Below are 15698 nucleotides of genomic sequence, written 5' to 3'. Positions count from 1 at the left end.
AATAGTCAAAGTACTCATCGTCTTGGTCATAATGACTAGTTCCAGGATGGGTATATGACCTAAGGAGGACCAATTAGCACCCTCTGTGGGATTAATATATGACATAGGAAAAATCTCTTTCCACCGGGGCTATCTAAACCAAGAGATACGACCCTGGGGATTTGCTGGTAGCCAACCTGTTATATGGAGAACAAGCTTATAGAATAAAGCCAAGTAGAGATGAGTAGAACTGAGAGAAACAGACAAAGCCCTAATGCCATACAGTCATATTCTGCTTAATGCAGTGATGCGTTCTGAAAAATGAATCATTAGGTGATTTTTTGTTGTGTAGAGTGTACTTACACAAACCTAGATGGTACAGCCTACTACACACTTAGGCTATATGGGAGAGCCTATTCCTCCTAGGCTACAAACCTGTACAGCATGTTACTGTACAAATACTGTAAGCAACTGTAATACAATGGCAAGTATTTGTATGTCTAAACATAGAAAAGGTATAGAAAAAATATAGTATTATAATCTCATGGGACTATTGTTGTGTATGTGGTCTGTCATTGACCAAAAAGTCATTATGCAGCACATGATTGTATTTAGAGCCTTGGTATCTAGCTCCAAACCTTGAGCTTCCCAGGTACACAAGCCATTTCACTATTTTTACTTATGCTATTTCAAGTTAGTTTTCTAAAAGGGTTCTAACCATAGAAAGTGGAAAATTGTTTTTTCTGATTATAAAAGTAATATAGGCTCATTATAGAAATATAAATAGTGAGCAAAAGGAGAAAAAGAAGTGGAAAAAGTTGGCCGTAATTTCACCTTTTAAAGACAACCACAGTTTGATAAATTTCCTTTCATGGGTTTCTATTTGATTCTTTCTCCACATGATTGACATACTGAATTTCATTCAACTTACTATTTTAAGCCCTTTCTGTGTCATGATAGTATCTTTGTAAACATTATATTTTAAATCTTTAAAAATTGTATTATTAATAATTTTAACATAAACCAAAACTAGACAGAATAAGATAACAAATCCCCATGCATTTATCATACAACCCTGACCACCATCACCCATGGCCAACAGCACCCCCATCCACACCCATTTTGCATGTTTAAGCAAATTCAAGGAATCGAATTATTTCATTTTTAAATGTTTCAGTTTGTATCTCTAACAAATAAGAAGCTTAAGAAATACAACCACAATACCATTATATTTAAAATCACAATAATTTCTTAATATCATCAAATAACTAGTGTTCAAATTTCCAAATATATCATAAATGTCTTAACATTTTTAATACTTTTTAAAAAAAAATTAGAATCCAAATAGGAATACACATTGTGACTGGTTAATATGTATTACGTCTGTTCTTAATCTGTAAGTTACCCCTCTATTTTTTTTTTTTTTTACCTCCCTTGAAAATTTGTTGATGAAACCTGGTTGTTTATTTTACACCCTGTCCTAGACATTGAATTTTGCTGATTATAACCCTGTGGTGTCACATAATCTTTTTTTTGAACTATGTATTTCCGGTAAAATGATCTAGGTTCTAGAAGTTTGACTGGATGCATAAACATCATTTTTTTAATGGCTAAATATTCTACTAGTGCAATATTTTTGGAACTTTTGGTTGTTTTCGATATTCATTATCATAAACCATATTGTGCTGAACATTTTGTGTAGAAATCCTTGACAGATTTCAGATTACGTTCCAGAAGTAGAATTTCTCAGTCAAAGGGTATGCATATTTTTAGGATTCTTGATATGGATAGCCATACTACATTCCACAAACATTGAAGCAATTTACACTTCCATCAGCAGGGTATGAGAAAACCCGATTTGCGATGTGCCATTTGATAGACAGGGCAATTGAGGCTCAAGGAGGCCAAAGCACCAGCCTAAGCAAGAGAGCTGGAACTAAGATCTTCTGACTCCTGATAAGAGTGTCCTTTCCCCTAAATATGCTACTGCTCTGCAGCATTTTTTAGGTCCTTATTGAGTTCTAAATTTTAAAAACAAGGATGTAAAATTATTTCTGAGACCACTCTGAGACTAATAGTGATCACACAAAGGTTCAAAACTACACAGTAAGGATGAAATGGCTTAAATGGGTTTCCTGTACTGGCCTTGAAATAGCCAGGAAGGAGGAAAGACTCTAAATAGCGAAGAGATAAAAAACACAGAGAAAGCAAAGCAAACCACAACAACCACTGTTGAGTAGGTGGTCCTTTCTGAGTGTGGTCTCCTCTGGTTACTGGGCCATCTATGGTGTCCACTAATGAATCAGACTCATGTTTTTCTAAACTGCATGGGTCTTGAATCACTGCATGGTCAATCTTTAAATGACTGCTTCAGAAGATGCTTAAACTAAATGGCTCTAAAGGTCAGTGAGGAGAAATTCATTTTGTCAACTTCATGGCTTTGAGGAAGAACATGGAATCTTCCAATGGATACTGAGATCAAGTGCAGCATATCTTTTACATTGCAACTGTTAGGTTGAAGTTACAATGTTGAGACTGTTAAACCATATCCAGGATGAAAAGCTTTAATATAGAAAACCTCCTAGTCTTTTTGGAACATGCATCCTGGGAAACATGCTGCTATGAATGGTCCTGTAAATGAGCCTCTCCATTTGCTTTACCACTTGAGATTTAAAATGAGTCCTTTTGTAGCTTGGTGCCATTGGAATTTATAAACTGAAAGGGATATTTATGTATGTGATAGATAAAGAGTTATTGCTTCTTCTTTCTCCACCCTTGTCCGGCTACCCACCCTCACACCACAGCTGAAATAACTGCTTACCAGAGCTCTATCCTTGAACGAGGTTTAGTAAACTCATAGTAGCACATCAACTATCCTTGATCTGCTACTAATTCCCAATTCTGTCCTCAGGTCTACTTCTTTTCTGAACTTCTTACTTGAAGTTCTAGTTTATGAGTATTTCCCTTTGAGAGTCCCAAAGTACCCCCATAGCAATAAGTTCAAATAAAACCTCATTATCTCTTCTGAAATCTCCTCCCAATATTCTTGTCCAAGTGAATGTCCCATTCATCTCACAGTGATGCAAGAAATTTGGGAATAACTACTTGTAATCATGCATTCATCCCTTCAGTGATTTCTAAGTATGATACTGATACTAACCTTTAGGATCCTCTTAACACAGAGGCTGACACAAAATTTCTATACTTTATAATTAATTCTGTAATAGAGGTATCTTCAAAGTATTACGACAGTATAGCAGAAGGGCCTAATTTGGGCTGAATGGGTCATGGATAGTTTCTCAGAAGAAGTGGCATCTTAAGATTTGTAGATAAATTCCCTTTATAGACAAGGTCCAAGGTTGAGGTAGACAGAGGTTATTTCTACCTATAAAATAGTCCTGAATCTTTTTTGCTTCCATCCCAACTGTTACTGCTGTAGTTCGGCCAAGGTCATGTCTTCTCAAGCTAAGTTACTCTGTGATTTTAGAAAAGTGGCCTGAACTGTTTGAGTCTCAGCTTCCTTATCTCTGAAATAGGGATGAGGATATCTACCTCACACAGTGAAGTCGGTCCCTTCATACATGGCTAATTCATGTTCTCCTTCATTATAGAAGGGTTTTTCTATTCTTTCTTTGTATTTTCTCTGTTGCACTTCTCTTTCCTTATTTGGTCAGATCAAGTATTCAACATTTTAATTCTATCTCCCACATCTCTTGTCTTCTTGCTAATCACATTTGTGATAATCTTTGTCCTTTCTCTCTGCTATTTTTGTGATTTTTTTTCAACAAATTGTTTTGTACTGAGATATAAATTACAAATAATAAATGTACAAACCTTATGTGTTTGGTTTGATAAGTTTTGACAACTATATGAACCCATGTCATCATCAATCAAAACAAGATACAGAACATACGTATAAACCCAGAAGTTCCCTTGCTTTCTAGTCAATCCCTTCCCACCTCCATACAAATAAAATCATCATAAAATGCTCTTTTATATCTGTCTCCTTCTGCCAAGCTTAATGTTTTTGAGATTTATTCATATTGGTGCATGTGACAAATGTGACAGTAATTTCCTTCTTTTTATTGTTGATTAGTATTCCATTGTATAAATACAGGTTGAGCATTCCAAACCTGAAAATATGAAATCTTCCAAAATCTCAAACTTTTTTTTTTTTTGAGACAGGGTCTTGCTCTGTTGCCAGGACTAGAGTATGGTGGCATCATCATATCTCATCATCATAGCAGCCTCCAACTCATGAGCTCAAGCAATCCTCCTGACTCAGCCTCCTGAGTAGCTGGGACTACAGGTGTGCACCACTGTGTCCGGCTAATTTTTTTATTTTTGTAGATATGCGGTCTCACTATTGCCCAGGTTAATCCCAGACTTTTTGAGTGCTGACATGATGCTCATGGGAAATTCTCATTGGAGCATTTCAGATTTTGGATTTTCAGATTTGGGATGCTCAACTGGCAGGTATAATACAAATATTCCAAAATTTAACAAAGCAAGAAATATAAAAGACTATGGTCCCAAGTATTTCAGATAAGGGGTACTCAACCTGTATGTCATGTTTTCTTTATCTCTTCTTCTGTTGCTGGATGTATAGGGCATTTAAAGTTTTGGGTTATTATGAATAAGACTGCTATTAAAATTCACGGGCAAGTCTTTTTGTGAGTATGTTTTCATTTCTCTTGGGTAAATACTTAGGAGTAGAATTATTGAGTCATAGGATAGATATGTTTAAAATTTACAAATTGCTAAACAGTTCTCCAAAGTGGTCATTCCATTTTATACTCCCAGCAGTAATGTTTCAGACCTCCAATTGTTCCATATCCTCACCAATATTTGGTATTATCAATATTTTTTATTTTAGCCACTTTATTGCATTTGAAAGAGTATCTTGGTGTCATTTTATTTTGCAGTTCCCTGATAATTAATATACTGTACACTTTTATATATGCTAATTGGCTATTTGCACATCTTTTGTGAAGTATTTGTATCCAAAGAAATCTTTCCCCATCCCATGATGACAAAGATATACTCCCATTTTCTGCTAGAGGTCTTATGGTCACAGCTTTTGTGTTTAGATCTATAATCCAACTCATATTAATTTTGTATATGGTGAGAGGTTAGTTTTCTTCCATATGGATATCCAGTTGTTCCAGCACCATTTATTAAAAAGACTTTCCTTTCCCCACAGAATTAATTTGATCCCTTGATCAAAAATCAATTGACAAGAGGTTGCCAGGGGTTGGGGAGAAGGGAAGGATAAACAGGTGGAGCTATATGATATTACAATGATGAATACATGCCATTATACCTTTGTCAAAATCCATAGAATGTATAATACCAAGGATGAGTCCTAATGCAAACTATGGACTTTGGGGAGATAATGACATCAATGTAACTTCATTGATTGTAACAAATGTACCACTCTAATGTGGGTTGTTGATGGTGGGGGAGGTTGTATGTATGTGTGGGCAGGGGGTTTATGGAAATATTCTGTACTTTCCACTCAAAATTTTGCTGTGAACTTTTAAAACTGCTATAAAAATAATCTATTTTTAAAAGAAATCTTGATCAGCCAAAAAGAAATTACTTGACTATATATGTCCAGACTATGTATTTCTGGGCTCTCAATTTTCTTTTGACCTATTGGTCTGTTCTTACACGAATACCACACTGTGTTGATTAGGGTAATTCTACTATAGTAAGTCTCAAAATCAGGCAAGTCCTCTTGACTTTATTATTCTTTTACAAAATTGTTTTGGTTTTTCTAGATTTTTAACATTTCCATATAAATTTTAGAACTGATTTATAAATTTCCTTTAAAAGCCTATTGGGATTTTGCTCAGCACTGCATTGAATCTATAAATCAATTTGGGAAGAAATAATATTTTAATAATATTGAACAAAATTCTGATGGATAGATATATCTCCATTTATGTAGGCCTTCTTAAATTTCTCCCAATACTGTTTTGTAGAGTTGTTGCCTCTCTTTCATGAGATTTCTTGGAGATGTTTGCTATTTCCTGATGCTTTTATAAATGGCATTGTTTTTTGACTTTTAATTTCTACTTATGTGTTGTTATTTATAGCAATACAATTGATTTTTGCATAAGTTGCATTTGTATATTCCATTTTTGCTAAAACCTTACTTATTAGTTCTAGTATGATAGTTTTTTTCCTTGGTAGATTACATAGTTTTTTATATATGCAATCATGACAATGCAAATAACAATAGTTTTATTTTTTTCTCTACAAACTTTATGCTTTTAATTTCTTTTTTTCCTTTCTTATTGAACTAGCTAAAGCTTTCAGTATAATGCTGAATAGACGTGGCAAAAGTAAACAGTCCTTGTGTATTCCTAATTCTAAAGGAAAAATATTCAATCTTTTATCACTACATATTACTTAGCTATAAGTTTTTCCCATCTATTCCTAATTTGCTGGGTTATTTTCTAATATCATGAATGGGTGTTATATTTTGTCAGATGGTTTTTCTGCGATAATCATATAGTTTCCTTTTTGGGGGATCAGTGTCAAGAGATAATCCTTCAAGGGTCTCACATTTTTGCATACCTTGTGAGCAGATAAACTGGTAGCTTTTGTTCTGGAAAACCTTTTCTAAAATGTTTGGGTAGGGAATGGTCTTAGAGATGATGTCTTCCTTTAGAGCAAAGAGAAGGTTTGCTGGCTGTCCAGTAAAATAAAGATAATGTCTACCTTCTGGGCAAAGGTTGAGCAGATCTGCTTTTAGCCCATTAGAAAAGATTGGGGTTTTCTAAATGTGTGGGGTCTCCTCAGTGGTGACACAAACCCACCGCACGTGCAGCACCTATCTGGGCCCACCCTGTGTTGTTCCTGTGGGACTTGGGGACAAGAAAACTAAACTGATGAGAACAGAAGGCTCAAACTGCTTGCTATCTATGAGTAATAAGGTCCTTTGTCTCTGACCCAGGAGCCTTGTGTCTTTTGTTAGCATCCATGAAACTGGCAGGCTAACTTGTTAGCATGCAAGAAGGGTAAAATCTCTGACCTTTTATGGTTCTTAGCAAGTTAATGTGGTAATTTCTAAATGTTGAAAACTAACTTTGCCTTCCTAGAATAAACTCACTTGGTTGTGATATATTATCCTTTTATAGTAAGCTTTTTAAAAAATATACAAGCCGGCAAGTATTCTCTCTTCTCCTTTGAGAGAGTCTGTTTGTGATTAGCATTATTTCTACCTTAGATCTTTCATAGAATTTACAGGTAAAGCCATCTTACCTGAAGTTTTCTTTGTAGAAATATATTTTTAAAATAGATTTCTGTTTTGGTGGAAAAACAACTTACAAATTCAAACAGCTCAGCTAACCTCAAGCAGAATAAATACAAAGGGAAGTATACTTAAGCAGATTATTGACAAATTGCTGAAACTCAAACATAAAGAAAAATCTTGATAGCAGCCCAAGGAAAAAGGACATATAACCTATAGGAGACAAATGACATGAATAAAAGCTGATTTCTCATGAGAAATAATGGAAGCCAGAAGACAAAGGAATGATATCTTTAAGGTGCTTAAAGGAAAAAGATCTGTCAAGGATGGAAAAAAGACCAAAGAGTAAATGTAAGAAATTGGGTGTGGCATATTAATAATATTAAACAAACTAGATTTCAAAACAAGGAGTACTTAACATAAAGAGAAATAATGCTAAAAGGCCATTTCATCTGAAAGATGCAATAGTTCTAAATGTGTATCTAATAATAGAGCTTCAAAATGCATAAAGCAAAACCTAATTAAATGGAGACACATCCACAATCATAGGTGGAGATTTTTAACACACTTCTTTTAGTAACTGTTAGAACTAGAAAAAATTAAGAATATAGAATTATGTTGTCCAGTACTGTAGTCACTAGCTATGTATGTTTAAGATTTAAATTAAAAAGTTAAATTTGGGGCTGGGCGCGGTGGCTCACGCCTGTAATCCTAGCCCTCTGGGAGGCCGAGGCGGGTGGATCGCTCAAGGTCAGGAGTTCGAGACCAGTCTGAGTGAGACCCCGTCTCTACTAAAAATAGAAATAAAAATTATCTGGCCAACTAAAAATATAGAAAAAATTAGCCGGGCATGGTGGCGCAAGCCTGTAGGCCCAGCTACTCAGGAGGCTGAGGCAGTAGGATCGCTTAAGCCCAGGAGTTTGAGGTTGCTGTGAGCTAGGCTGACGCCACGGCACTCACTCTAGCCCGGGCAACAAAGTGAGACTCTGTCTCAAAAAAAAAAAAAAAAAAAAAGTTAAATTTGGAAGGTAAAAATGAAGTGGGAGCCACACTTGTGTATTTTTCCATTTGTAAGGTGTTGTCATAAAGACATTTGGTTTATGAAAGTATTTTGGAGACTGAGAGACAAGATTTGGGGCATCTGTTTTTGAGGGGCATAGATCTAGTTGATATAGTGTGGTTCTGGAGCCCACATCTGTGGTTGAAGTACCTTCCTGATCCCTGGTTCAAGCTAAGGCAATGAGCTACTAGACTGAATAGCACAAATAGTTCAGCACAATTCTTGATTTTGAGAGATACAGCAGCTCTTGATTTTGATAGATACAGTTGTTCTTCAGTTTTGCAGTGTTCTGAGATATTCCATACAAATAAAAATCCAAAGCCAGCAGGAGTAGCTATACATGTAATCAGACAAAATAGACTTTAAATAAAAAGCATTAAAAAGAGACAAAGAAGGTTATTATATAATGATAAAGGGATCAATTGAACAAGAAGATATTAAAAATTGTAACTATATATGCACTCTACACTGAAGCACCCAGATATATAAAGCAAAAAATATTTAACCTAAAGGGAGGCAATACAATATAGTAGGCAACTTCAACACCTCACTTTCAGCAATGGATAGATCATCTAGACAGGAAATCAACAAAGAAACATTAGACTTAAACTGCACCATGGCGCAGACATTTACAGAGCATTCCATCTAACAGCTGCAGAATATACACTCTTCTCAACTGTACAGGGGATATTCTCCAGGACAGGTCATATATTAGGCCACAAAACAAGTCTTAACAAATTTAAGAAGACAGAGATCATATCAAGTATCTTTTTGACCACAATGGTATAAAACTGGAATCAACAAGAAAAACTTTGGAAACTACAATACATGGAAATTGAATAACATGCTCCTTGACCAACCAATGAGTCAATGAAAAAATTAAAAGGGGAAAAACAGTGGTGAACCAGCACCTCCTGTATTATCCTGGATGGAGCTGGAGCCCATTCTACTAAGTGAAGTATCACAAGAATAGAAAAACAAGCACCACATGTAATCATCATCAAATTGGTACTAATTGATCAACACTTATGTGCACATATGGTAGTAACATTCATCAGGTGTCAGGCAGGTGGGGGGTTGGAGGATATGGGTATATTCACACCGAACGGTGCAGTCCACACTGTCTGGGGGATGGGCACACTTGTAGCTCTGGCTCCGGTGGGGCACAGGCAATATATGTAACCTAAACATTTTTACCCCCGTAATATTTTGAAATTAAAAAAAAGATAAAAAAACAAAAACAAACAAAAAAACCCCAAAAAAGAATAAATTAAAAGGGAAATTAAAAAATTCCTTGAGACTACCAAGAATGGAAACATATAATACCAAAACCTATGGGACAACGCAAAAGCAATCCTAAGAGGGAAGTTTATAGCAATAAACACCTACATTAAAAAAGAAGACAGACTTCTAATATTCTAGTAATATACCTCAAGCAACTAAAAAACAGACAAACAAAAAAACCCAAGAACAAACCAAACCCAAAATTGGTAGAAGGAAGGAAATAAAAGCTCAGAGAAGAAACTAATGAAACAGAGACTAAAAAAAATTCAAAAGATCAAGAAAATGAAGAGTTGATTTTTTGAAACGATAAACAAAATAGACAAACTGTCAGCTACACTAACTTAGAAAAAAAGAGCAGGCCGGGCGCGGTGGCTCACACCTGTAATCCTAGCACTCTGGGAGGCCGAGGCGGGTGGATTGCTCGAGGTCAGGAGTTCCAGACCAGCCTGAGCAAGAGTGAGACCCCGTCTCTACTAAAAAAATAGAAAGAAATTATCTGGCCAACTAAAATATATGTATAGAAAAAATTAGCCGGGCATGGTGGCGCATGCCTGTGGTCCCAGCTACTCAGGAGGCTGAGGCAGTACGATCGCTTAAGCCCAGGAGTTTGAGGTTGCTGTGAGCTGGGCTGATGCCACGGCACTCACTCTAGCCCGGGCAACAAAGTGAGACTCTGTCTCAAAAAAAAAAAAAAAAAAAAAAAAAAAAAAAAAAAAAGAGCAGACTCAAATAAAATCGGAAATGAAAAAGGAGACATTATAATTGACATGACAGCAATACAAAGGTCATAAGAGACTATTAACAACTATACGCCAACAAATGTGATAACACAGAAGATATAAATAAATTCCTAGATACAACATAAGGTTAAGTTAAGAAGAAATGGAAAATCTCAATAGACTAATAACGAGTGAGGAAATTGAATCAGTAATAAAACGTTTTTCATCAAAGAAAAGCCCAGGACCTGATGGTTTCACTGCTGAATTCTACCAAACAGCTGCAGAAGAACTAATATCAATTCTCAAAGTATTCCAGAAAATTGAAGAGGAAATACTTCCAAAGTCATTTATAAGGCCAATATTACCCTGCTTCCCAAACTGGAGAAGAACACAACAAAAAAAGAAAACTACAGGCCAATATACTTGATGAATACAGATGCAACACAAGATACTAGCAAACCAAATTCAACAGCATATCATAAAGCTCATTATGATCAAGTGGGATCCATCCTAGGGATGTAAGGATGCTTTAACATACACAAATCAATAAATGTGATACACCACATTAACAGAAAGAAAAAATGGTATGATCATTTCAATAGATGCAGAAAAAGCATTTGATCACATTCAACATTTCTTCATGATAAAAACAAGTTAGGTACAAAAGGTATGTACTTCAACGCAATATAGGCCATATATGACAAACTCACAGCTAACACCATTACTGAACAGGGAAAAACCGACAACTTTTTCTCTAAGATCAGATACAAGACACTTTCACCACACTGCTGCTATTCAACATAGTACTTGAAGTCCTAGCCATAATAATTAGAAAAGAAAAAGAAATAAAAAGCATCCAGATTGGAAAGTAGGAAGTCAAATTATTCCTGTTGAAGATGACATAATCTTACATGCAGAAAACCCTGGCTGAGGAGCCAGTGGGGCGAAGATACCATCTGTGGGATTATGACTGAACGCCTCTCCGTCAGAATCCCGCCCAGGCGGAACAACACGGCAGCGTGGTGGGGCCACGGTTGCCCTCGGTTCCCGTGGGTTGGCCTCGTACAGCCCTGTTAGCCACTCCCCCGCCCTCCCTGCCTGCACACCCCACTGTGCCGCCGGAATGGTCCGGAGTGGAGCGCCCCTCGTCTTGGAAAATGAGGTGCAGCTGCAAAGGTGGCTGCCCCCTCACCTGGCATGCAACACACGTGGAGAACCTTGGTGTTAAACCATTCGCAGACAACCTGCAAGCAGTTCCGGTTTCGTGTGCAGCAGAGCAGCTCGTTTCTTACAACCCCACTGAAAGTCAGCCCAGGGCACAAAGGTTTGTAAAAAGAGGAATAAACGTTTTATTTTATCTAAAAAAAATAAAAAAGAAAACCCTAAAGGTTTACAAAAGAGCTGTTAGAACTAATAAATGAATTCAGTAAATTAGCAGGATACAAAATCAAAACACAAAAATTGGTAGTGTTTCTATGCACTAGTAGTGAACAACCTAAAAAAGAAATCATGAAACAATTTCATTAACAATAGCAATAATAAAAATAAGAATAAACTTAACCAATGAAGTGAAAAGTTTCTACAATGTAAACTATAAAACTTTGATGAAAGAAATTGAAGAGGACACAAATAAATGGAATGATATCTTGTATTGGAAGAATTAATATTGTTAAAATGATCAAACTACCCAAAGTGATCTACAGATTTAATGCATTTTCTATCAAAATACCAATGATATTCTTCACAGAAATAGAAAAAACAATTCTAAAATTCATATAGAAGCACAAAATACCCCCAATAGCCAAAGCAATACTGAGCAAAAAAGCTGGTGGCATCACATCACTTGACTTCAAAATATACTACAAAACTATAGTTACCAAAACAGTATGGTACTGTTATAAAAACAGACACACGGACCAATGGAACAGAACAGAGAGCCCAGAAATAAATTCATGTAATAATACCTATAGCCAACAGATTTTTGACAAAGAGGACAAGAACGCACAATGGGGAAAGGACAGTCTCTTCAATAAATAGTGGTGGGAAAATTGGATATCCATATTCAGAAGAATGAAACTAGACCCTTGCCTCTTACCATATACAAAAATAAACACAAAATGGATTGAAGACTTAAAACCTAAAACTATGAAACTACTATTAATAGAAGAAAACATAGGAGAAATGCTTCATGATATTGGGCTGGGCAAGGCTTTTTTAAAATAAGACCTCAAAAGCAAAGGCAACAAAGCAAAACTAGACAAATGGAATTACATCAAAATAAAAAGTTTTTGCACAGCAAAAGCAGCTATTAACAGTTAAGAGATAACCTACAGAGTAGGAGAAAATAATCCACAAACTATACATCTGACAAAAGGTTAATATCCAGAATATATAAGAAACTTAAATAATTGAGGATCAAAAAACCAAATAACCCAATTTTAAAATGAGCAAAAGATTATTTATTTATGTATTTTTAGAGACAGGGTTTCACTACGTCTCCTAGGGTGGAGTGGAGTGGCCATTCACAGGTATGATCATAGCTCACTGCAGCCCTGAGCTCCTGGGCTAGAGCAATCCACCTGTATCTGTCTTCTGAGTAGCTGGGACTAAAGGCATGTGCTACTGTGCCTGGCTAAAAGATCTTAATAGACACCTTTCAGAAGAAGACATACAAACAATGGCCAAAAAGTACAAGAAAAAATGCTCAACATCACTGATCATCAAGGAAATGCAAATCAAAACCACAGTGAGATACTGGCTCACTCCAGTTAGAATGGCTATGATCAGAAAGACAAAACAAAACAGTGTGGGCAAGGATGTAGAGAAAAAGGAACACTTACATACGGTTGTGTGATTGTAAACTAGTATTGTCATTATGGAAAACAGTATGGGAGTTCCTCAAAATCTAAAAATAGAATTACCATGTGATCTAGTAATCCCACTACTGGGTATATATCGAAAGAAAATGAAATCAGTATGTCAAAGAGATAGGCTGGGCGCAGTGGCTCATGCCTATAATTCTAGCACTCTGGGAGGCTGAGGTGGGAAGATCACTGGAACTCAGGAGTTCAAGACCAGCTTGAGCAAGAGCGAGACTCTGTCTCTACTCAACATAGGAAAATTAGCCAGGTGCTGTGGTGTGTGCCTGTAGTCCCAACTACTTGGGAGGCTGAGGCAAGAGGATTGCTTGAGCCCAGGAGTTTGAGGTTGCAGTGAGCTAAGATGACGCAGGGTCTCAAGCTCTACCTAGAGTGACACAGTTAGGACTCTGTCTCAAAAAAAAAAAAAAAAAAAGGAAAAGATATCTGCACTCTCATGTTTGCTGCAGCAATATTCACAATAGACAAGATATGGAATCAACCTAAGTATTCAACAATGGATGAATGGATAAAGAAAATGTGGTATACATACATAATGGAATACTATTCAGCCATAAAAAGAATAAAATCCCATTATTTGTGGCAACACAGATGGACCTGGAGGTCATTATGTTAACTGAAGTATTTTAGGCACAGAAAGACAAATAGAGATGGGCCAGGAGTGGTGGCTCATGGCTGTAATCCCAGCACTTTGGGAGGCTGAGGCAGGAGGATTGCTTGAGGCTAGGAGTTCGAGAGTAGCCTGGAAAACATAGCGAGACCCTACTCTACAAAAAAAAATAAAAAATTAGCCAGGCATGGTGCGCTCCTGTAGTCCTAGCTACTCGAGAGGCTGAGGTGGGAGGATCACTGGAGCCCAGGAGTTCCAGCCCAGGTGACAGAGTGAGACTCTATCTCTTAAAAGAAAGTAAATAAATAAATATATATATATTTTCCAAGAATCCCTTAGATGTAGAAACTTGACTAAACCATGTAAAATAATAAGAATAAATACTGTAACTATCTTATCTCTCTTAGATACCTTCCTACCTCTCTATGCCAGATGAGAAGGAAGGGACAGCTGTCAGGGTCTGCTCCTGTTCTACATCAAGGATAAAGGCCAGAGAACAACTCCAAAGACTCTATGGGAACCCTTTCCACTCAAATTCACAGCTGACAAAAGTGTCCAAGTGGTAACAGGGAGTGGAGTGAGATTTCTTGTCAGGTCATATCTGGGAAGGTGAGAAAGCAAGTATGGAAATGATTAAAAATATGTTCTGTTTGCTACACTAGGCAGATAGGAGATACGGTTTGTGATTCTATACACAGGCATCATCAAGACAACTAACAATGCATTATCTGTAAGAAAACAATATTCACCACCAGTGTGGTTCAAATCAGAGAAAGATTGGCATGGGTTTGTTCTGAAGTACTATGGTTGTCAATCATCCTTTTTAAGTCACATGAGTTATTTGGTTTGGCAGATTACCACTGCAATTTTTCACCCCAATACCTTCTTTCTTTAAAAAGGATTTGGTAACTGTAATAATATATGTGAAAATGTAGGTATTTTCCCCTGGCAGGCCCACTGGAATTGCAATGAAGCATTTGGCTGGGTCTTCCGCCTCATCACAGCTGAGGCATGTGGCTAAGTTGTCTGGATGACAAGAATGCAGGGTTGCTGCATCACAGGGTAGCCCAAGGGAGAATGCTGGGACAGAATGGCATTCATCAGCAGAGAAGGCTAAATTCTACAATGACCAAAGGACATGGGGAATTGAATGGGATCAAGCAACTGAGAGAAAGGCCAGGGAGGCTAAAAGTCAAGTGTTGTAAGATAAATGGTTGTAGACCCAAAGGGCCTGGCGCTCTCTGGCAATAAATATACTTGGAGAAAGAGGGCAGGCAGATGGAAGGGATAAGTGAACAAAGTAATCAAGGATAAGAAAGATACTGAATGAAACAACTGCTCCCAAGAAAGTACTACAAGAAAGCAGAAGAAATTTATGAACTGTAAAAGAAGCAAACGCAGAGGAGGGCATTCTCCCTCTCCTATTAACCCACCATAAGCTTCAGGGAGCATAAATTGCATGGGTTTTGGGAGCCAGAGATTAATGCAGACCACAGAAGAGTTGCTGATAGGTGGAATAGGTAACTGATTAACACCAGATGGAACCCTGTTGCGAAATTAAATGTCCTACCTGATTCAAAATTCATGAGGGAAAATGAGTTCAGATGCCAAAGTAGGAGTAAATTTCCCTGGAGAAAAGGTGACCTTAGAAGGAAGCAGGGCTGACCTTTAACAGGTGTCAGAAATTGCTGCATTTGCGTAGTAGAAGGAATACAGGTGTTGGGAGTCGAGATAGACACGAGTTCCAGTCTCAGATCTCCTATCTAATTTTTACTGTATTTATTATACAACCTTGGGCAAAGCACTAAACCTCTCTGAGCAATTTCCTCACCTACAAAGTCTGAATTAGAAATCCTACACTTATGGGGCTGCAAAGCCTCTACTACAATAACTTACATGTAATGGC

At 36.9% G+C, this 15698-nt stretch overlaps 1 protein-coding gene across 6 annotated transcripts in view; it reads right to left on the bottom strand.

The window, feature by feature from the left end:
- Positions 1–15698, bottom strand: part of SCAPER (S-phase cyclin A associated protein in the ER) — a 439517-nt gene that overhangs the window by 51780 nt on the left and 372039 nt on the right. The gene's annotated exons all lie outside the window — the stretch shown is intronic.

Source organism: Lemur catta, chromosome 1, assembly GCF_020740605.2.
Source record: "Lemur catta isolate mLemCat1 chromosome 1, mLemCat1.pri, whole genome shotgun sequence".
Taxonomy (NCBI): Eukaryota; Metazoa; Chordata; class Mammalia; order Primates; family Lemuridae; genus Lemur; species Lemur catta.
Note: the sequence above shows the minus strand (reverse complement) of the source record. Positions and strands in the feature narration are given on the sequence as shown.